The sequence below is a fragment of the Grus americana genome, chromosome 14, assembly GCF_028858705.1.
Source record: "Grus americana isolate bGruAme1 chromosome 14, bGruAme1.mat, whole genome shotgun sequence".
NCBI classification, from domain to species: Eukaryota; Metazoa; Chordata; class Aves; order Gruiformes; family Gruidae; genus Grus; species Grus americana.
Window position 1 is genome coordinate 16,756,582 of NC_072865.1, and position 7,096 is coordinate 16,763,677.

At 47.5% G+C, this 7,096-nt stretch overlaps 1 non-coding gene across 1 annotated transcript; it reads right to left on the bottom strand.

The window, feature by feature from the left end:
• Positions 1–532: 532 nt before the first annotated feature.
• Positions 533–604, bottom strand: TRNAD-GUC (transfer RNA aspartic acid (anticodon GUC)). Its single transcript has one exon. It is a non-coding gene; the product is annotated as a tRNA-Asp (tRNA).
• Positions 605–7,096: the final 6,492 nt, after the last annotated feature.

Sequence of the window (7,096 nt, forward strand, 5' to 3'; positions counted from 1 at the left end):
GGTTAGATTTCTTCTAAAACAGGCACCAGAGGCAGCTAAATCAGAAATTCATTTAGGGCAATAGTACTGCTGCCGTTACGCAGTATGCACACTGTAGCACCACGAAGGCTCCTGCTCCGCACGTAACCGAGCATCCTTCCATAACCGAGCATCCTTCCACGGAGCGCGGGAGTGGGCAGCGCTGGCTCTAGCCGGCGAGTCCCTCGATGTTCACACGGTGCCCGTGGCATCTCTCTCGCACTGCCAGAGCCCTTCTCACCACCAACGGCCTGGTTCGCTTCCACGTGAACTAACACCTCTGCATCGTCTGGCGAGGGGCGCGCACCCAGCAGGTGCAGAGAAGGGGGAACGCAGAGGGATGCTCTTTTCCTCGGGCACCCCCCCGCCGCCTCTCGCTGCTCCCACTGCTGCCCAGGAATGCGCGCGGCTCTCCCCTTTCTCACGCACCGCATCCGTTCCCGGACGGACAGAAGGACAAATGAAAAGCGATCGCAGAGCACCGGGGCCCCCCGGCAGGAAAAAGGAACAACCCCTCCCCGTCGGGGAATCGAACCCCGGTCTCCCGCGTGACAGGCGGGGATACTCACCACTATACTAACGAGGAGCGGGAGCGGCTCCCACTAGCTCATTATTTGAGCGGGCCGGGGGAACACCCGCCCGCCCCACCCCGTTCCCCAGCCTGTTAATTAGCCGCTCTTGCTCCGTTAATGGGGAACACCGCCCCCCCCAAGCCTGTTAATTAGCCGCTCTTGCTCCGTTACTGATGCCCGCGCCGTGGCCGCCGGTTTCCCGTCCTGTCCCTCGGCTGCTCTCGCTGCAGGTCACAGCGGTTGCTCTGGCTGCAACGCTCCAGCCTTGGCAGCACCGAGAGGCCGCCCAAAATGCCGGGGTAGCGGCTACCCCGCCTCGGCCTCTCTCAGGTGTGCAAGCTCTGCTCACACCAGCTGCGTCAAGAGTGGAACCATCTGTGCTATTTCCAAAAGAGTGCTCACCACAAAACTTCTTGTGCAAGGGCCAAGCTCGGGCTTCAATATTTACCTTACAAACACACCCGCACACACATACTATGTCTGTAGGATATACGCTTTAAAGAACATGTAAGCTCAGCTCTAATACTTATTGCAGCAGTCTAAATCCAGAATCACTGCTCTGTTGCTATCAAAGCACATCAGGAGATTGCATTTATGTACGTAAGAACGCAATGCTGCATCGCATCCACTTCCACAGAAGAAGAATGTCAGAGTTTAAGATTCATCTCTAACAGCAAAAACTTAGCAGCAGCCTTCCAATACCTGAAGGGGCCTACAAAAAAGCTGAAGAGGGACTGTTTACAGGGGCATGGAGTGACAGGACAGGGGGTAATGGCTTTAAGCTGAAGGAGGGGATATTTAAATTAGGTATTAGAAAGGAATTCCTCCCTGTGAGGGTGGTGAGGCCCTGGCCCAGGTTGCCCAGAGAGGTTGTGGAGGCCCCATCCCTGGAAGTGTTCGAGGCCAGGTTGGATGGGGCTTTGGGCAACGTGGTCTAATGGAGGGTGTCCCTGCCCATGGGGCTTTAAGGTCCCCTTCAACCCAAACTATTCTGTGATTCTATGACAAAAACCCACATGGAGAGAGCATCTAGTGTCACTGTCATGGGCTACAGGCAAGAGGGGACTCCGACTTGTCCTGATCAACCGTACCCAGCTGTAGGTAGGGGAAACTGCCACACCGAGGCAGCGCCTGCAGAACCATGGGTGGGAAATGAGCCATTATTTTTGTGTCAAGGTTAATTTAGGGTTTGTTAGTTAATACAGAGGAAATGGACACAGAGCTGAAGCACAACCACAGCTAGCGTACTGTCACCAAACAGCTTAAAATTAATACTACATTAATTTCCCAGGCTGGAACATGCTGTGGAGTGTTGTGTAACCGTATCTGTGTACTAAGGGAGCCACCCACATACTGCAATGTTTGCCTAAAGCTCCTCTCTGTGTCTGGCAGCAGAGCTGTTTGCATTGGCAGCTCTCTGCCCCGCTTCTCCATGCAAGGTCCCAGCACAAGGGAGAAGAGCAGCTGAAAATGGAGAACTTGAAATCACACACCTTTTATGAGATCCCAAGAGGTCCTGTTCTCATCCCATCAGAGCAAAGAGCAGCCATATTCGGTGCGAAAGATGCTTATAACATCTACGATACATTCCTGGTGGAAGCTGAAAGTGATTTTTTTTTTTTTTTTTAAGACTGTCCCCTACCAGAACTTAATATCTATTTGTCTGAAGGTTTTTTTACTCCATCCTTCTCCATGTCATCAGTTTTCCTGTGGCAGCAGAATCAAACCCTAATCCTCAAAGGACATGAGAGCTGCAGGAGTGAAGTGTTTTCCTGTCTCACGGAGGTCTCAGTTTGAGCTGACAAACAAATACCCAAAATGCTAGAGACAGCCGGGGTGTTAACACAGAGGTAGTAATGGATTAATTGAGAAAAGCTGAAACACCTATGGCCTCTAGCTGTCATCAGTGCAACACCTCATGCAAATGATGGCTAAAGAGGCTGGCAGGCTTCTGAACTGATCCCATTTATAAGTTTATAAGGAAAAGGTCTCATGCTGTTGAAATTCGTCACCTTTCCTGGTAGATCAGAAGCTGATGTGAAGTAGTGCAGGACCTCTGGCCACAAGGCCCTGCCTGTGAGTCACCAACACCCATCAGAGAATGACTTTGGGAAGGGCAGCGGGTAATGTAAAGCAGACCAGTATCCAGAGGACAGTGAATGGTGACTCCCTTAAAAACTGACTGCCCTTAAATATCCCAAACTGAAAGATGAATCAACTGCAATCTTAAAATAAATACATTTCACAGCCAGAAGAGAGATCAAGTTATTAGATGTTGAACACTTGCAATTCCCCCATACCAACTTACAAAGTAGGGGGTCTTACTGACCACAGGGGTTTTGTTTGTTCGGGTTGTGGCTTTTTCCTCCCTTATCCTCTCCAGTAGGAACAGGTGTGCTCTACTCTTGGGGTATTTGTGCACACCATTAGCTCAGCAACGTCCCCTTCATGAAAGGTAAATCCTTTACTAAAGTCTCTGCTTAACCCAGGGACAAATGAGGAACAGCAAGATACTCGGTGGACAGAAGGAAGACAGACATCCACATGCAGGTTTGTGTTGTCCAGCCCCAGCCACATCAGAAGTCCCAGAGCTGGCTTCTAAACAGCAATTCAGCATTCCCCATACCCTGTGTGCAGCTCTCCAATGGTGACCTGAAAGGCCTGTCTTAAGTAGTAATGCCTTTTCCTCTTAGTTTTAAATTATTGATGTAAACCATTGTGTTTTCTACCCATTCCCTGGGAAAACTGTATTGTCTGCTATCAAATGACATCAGTAACTCTCAGCAGATAGCAAACCAGACCAAAGCCTGTGATATAAAAAGTACATGAACAGGTTACATCAGAGACAACTGGATAATTTGCATATCTGGACACATGTGGGTTATGAAAGTCTCACCACCTTTTGTATATTTAATATAGTCCCTCCAGAAAAGTGAGGAGGACACTGTGTTACTCACAGATTGCAGGCTGACCTCCAAGCTAGTAAGCAGCCATAAACCTGTAGATCCTGGTTAAGATTTTAAGAGATTCATCCATTGCAGAGTGTTCCTTAAGTGAAATGCAACTCCATGGAAATTAAACACAGAACTGAGCAAAGCCTCTCAGCTTTCCCTAGAAGAGTTTACACTTCTCCAGTGTATCCATCAGCCTGAGATGCTGAAACAAAATGTTCTTTCTAGTAAGAAAAGTTACAGACAGGTAGGTGATAGGACTGCTAGGGATTGTCCTGGAAAGAGGTATATCTACCCAAAATGAGAAAATGCAGAATGTTCTTGTTCCTGGTTTCCTGAGCTAACTGTTCGGAACATAAGGCCTCTGGCAGGACCTTGCCAGGGAAATCAAGTGAAGTGATAAGCTATAATAAATTGATCACAACAAAACAGTGATAAGGGGTTATAAACTCAAAAAAAAGTCAAATACTGCAGATGACATCAGTTCTGGGGTTAACAGGTAGCACTGCTTCCAGGTCAGTGACACTGACTTCGAGTACTTGTCAAAAGCAGTAAACTGCTGCAGCCAGTTCCTCCAGTGACATCTCTCTCCTACATCTCTGATGCCACCGACTTGGGTATTAGCTCTTTGCATTTGCTGTGCAAAGCACCTCTCCTTGCATGCCCTTGCTAGCAACACCTGCTGTCTTGCTGCCACCAGTCTCTGATAACCAATCTCGGGCCAAAACTCAGGGCCATTCACCTTGATACACTGGTGTCCTTCAGCAGAACCACCCCGTTTTGTTTGTTAAGTTCTGTGATCCCCAGTAACAAGAGACAGAAAAGGCTACAGCAGTTGGTACCGTGTTTGCCTCAGGTTCTCACTTCTAAGCTTTGTGGTGGGAGCGATGCATTCCCCACTGGAGAGGAAAACAGTTAAGGAGCCCTGGAGCTGGTGGGGCACACATGGTCTGTGGGACCAGACAGGCTCTGTCTGAGGGCAAGGATGGCAGGTCATGGCCACCAAGGAAGGTTCCTGATGACGGAAGAAAGGCAAATGTCACACTCACCCTCAGGAAGGTGTATGTGGGGTACTACAGGCTGGCCAGCTTCACCCCAGTGCCCAGGAAGGCTACGGAGCAAGTCTTGCAGTAAGACACATGCAGGCACACGAAGGACAAGGCAGTGACGAGAACAGCACGGCCTTACCAGGGGCAAATTGTGCCTGACCAACCCAATAGCTCTCTGTGACGACTGGCTCTGTAGCTAATGGAGGAGCATCAGATGCTGTTTATCCTGACTTCAGCAAGGCCTTTGACATCATCTCTCAGTTACCTTAGAGCCAAATTGGTGAAATACAGAGTGAACAGGTGGACAACAGGGTAGATGGAAAACTGGCTGAACCACCAAACTCAAAGGGCTATGACAAGCAGTACAGAAACTACTCAATTTAATTTGAAAGTAAATTTCTTAGGTGCTTACTCTGCCTTAATATCGCACAGGCTGCAGAGCCTTTACCTTTCAGGACTTGCAGAGTCTGGCGTTTGGCTATGAATCTTCACTCTTCATATTTCTTGCCCCTCAGTTGATGGAATGTATTTCATCATCTGCTTGAAATATGCTGTCATTTTGGATCTCTCTTCCATTCGGATTTCATCATGCAATAATCTGCTAGAACACTTCCCCTACTCATTGCTCAACGTGTAAGCTGCTTTAGGGAAAATAATTATATGTAAATCTCCTTTATAATTACATAAACAATGTAGAATGCTGCAATAAACCATGGCCAAAAGCTTCTCGCAATCAACACTGCTCAGCCAGAATCTAAAGGGTTGATAGTGTCTGTGCACCATGGACGTATCTGTCCTGTTAAAAAGTTGCTCATCAACTCCAGCATGCTTCTGAAACCTTAAGCACCCCAGTGCACATGTTCCCTTTCTACACAGCATAGCTTTATGTCTTCCCCAAGAAAGGCACCTTCAGGACATGAAGAGCTTTGCTGTGTCCTTGAAGAAAAATTTTTGCCTACAGAAAGTTGATACTGCTTCTTCTGTAACTGCTTACGACCCTGCCGTAACAACTACTCTCACCATTTCCCTTGCATCCAGCTTCCAGGGCCCACACCAGGAGACCGGGCCAGCCACAGTTACTGCAGCCTCCCGAAGGCGAGCTGCCCCGTGACCCTGTAAGGCCACAAAAGGAGCCACTGTTGCCAAATTAACTCTCTCATCTACGGACTTACAGGTTGCACAAAAATTCTCTCCCCATCCTGCCTGTGGAGGCAAAGCAACGCCAATCGCTCTGTAGCCCCAAATGATGCATCTCCCCGCAGCAGAGATGCTGGTGGTGCTGAGTCCCCAGGAAGCGGTGCTGTCTGCTCCCTCCAGACTGGAAACAGGAGAACGTGCTCAACCACCCAGGTACCTCCCACGCACTGTGCACGAGGTGACTGCTACTGCTCTACCCTTTTCGTGCTGTAGCCTGAAATGGCAGAAACTGGATATACTTATGGAATACCTGTCGACGGACAGAAATGCCTTTACAGCAGGGGGGTTCACTCTGGGAGAAAGGCAAACTTCATTTTCAATCTACAGCTCCAAAAAGAGAGATGTTACAAGGATTATTAAATTAGAGGTTTGCATTTCTGAGTCCAATAAAAATTCAAATACAGTTGTCTGGATAGTCTTACAGTAAGAGGAAGTCACTTGTTTCATACAAACATTTTTTTTAAAGCAGAGGCACAGATAAGATAGAACTAAACGAAGCTCACGCAGCTTACTGCACCCCAAGCTTGCACACAGGCTGCACCAGGAAGCAGTTGAGGACCACAGCTGAAATGCAAACCAGCTTCCACAAAAGGCTACTACAGTGCAAAGAAAGAAGATATTTCTGCATTAAAAAATGGCAAACCAAAAAAATCAACACCCCATAAATCTGTAAAGGATCTTGCTTTTCTTACAAGGTCATTTCCCCTAGGTAAAAAGAATCACTGTGGTGCAGCGCTCCCCTTTGCCAGACTCGATGCAACACAGAATGGAATTTTCAGGGTTTCACTTTGGCAGTTTAAAGCAAAGATTTGTAGTTTGGATGACTAAAGTATTTGTACGGTGAGGAACAGTCTGACACAGAATGCTTGTCACAAGATGCATTGCCAGCATGCTGTTGTTGCACAGACTTTATTCCTGACAACTTCTTGCTTGTTAGGCATTGAGTCAGAACAACTTCAGGACAATGTAATTTGGCTTTTCCAAAACATAAGCAAAGAACAATTCCAACAGAGGAGCAACTGCAGTTTATACATAACATACAGTTTATAAACAAAGTATTTTATTCAACAGGAAAATATCACTCTGAGTCACCTGTGTGCATGAATCAGCACATGCTCTCATATGAATTTGGAAGGCAAAAGCTTACAGTAGCCTCACGGCATGCTTACAACTTCACAACCACAAAACTAGCGTTCTTTAGGACATCAGAGGTTTTTAAAAACAGGACCTGAATCTAAGAACTGTGAAGTATAGGCTCTTATTAAATGAGAGGAAGAAAAGAGCATGAAAACCATACCAGCCATGCTTC